The following is a 214-nucleotide window of genomic DNA, read 5'->3' as shown; positions in this document are numbered from 1 at the left end:
CCCCCCTACGGCCCCCCCTCCCACCCTCTGAGGTATCATGATTCAATAAGCCTGAGCGGTTCGTCACAGGCTTGTGATACCCATTTTACTGCTAAAGAAGCTAAGTCTCAGGTCACGTCGGCTGTCCGAGGTTACACAGGAAACCTGAGATCTCGACTTAGGTTTCAATCTAGCCCTCTCCGCTCGGTGTTTCCTGCTCCGGGTAGTGGATGTT

This window comes from Bison bison, unplaced genomic scaffold (genome assembly GCF_000754665.1).
Source record: "Bison bison bison isolate TAMUID 2011002044 unplaced genomic scaffold, Bison_UMD1.0 scf7180017864180, whole genome shotgun sequence".
NCBI classification, from domain to species: domain Eukaryota; kingdom Metazoa; phylum Chordata; class Mammalia; order Artiodactyla; family Bovidae; genus Bison; species Bison bison.
This window is presented reverse-complemented; position numbering follows the sequence as displayed.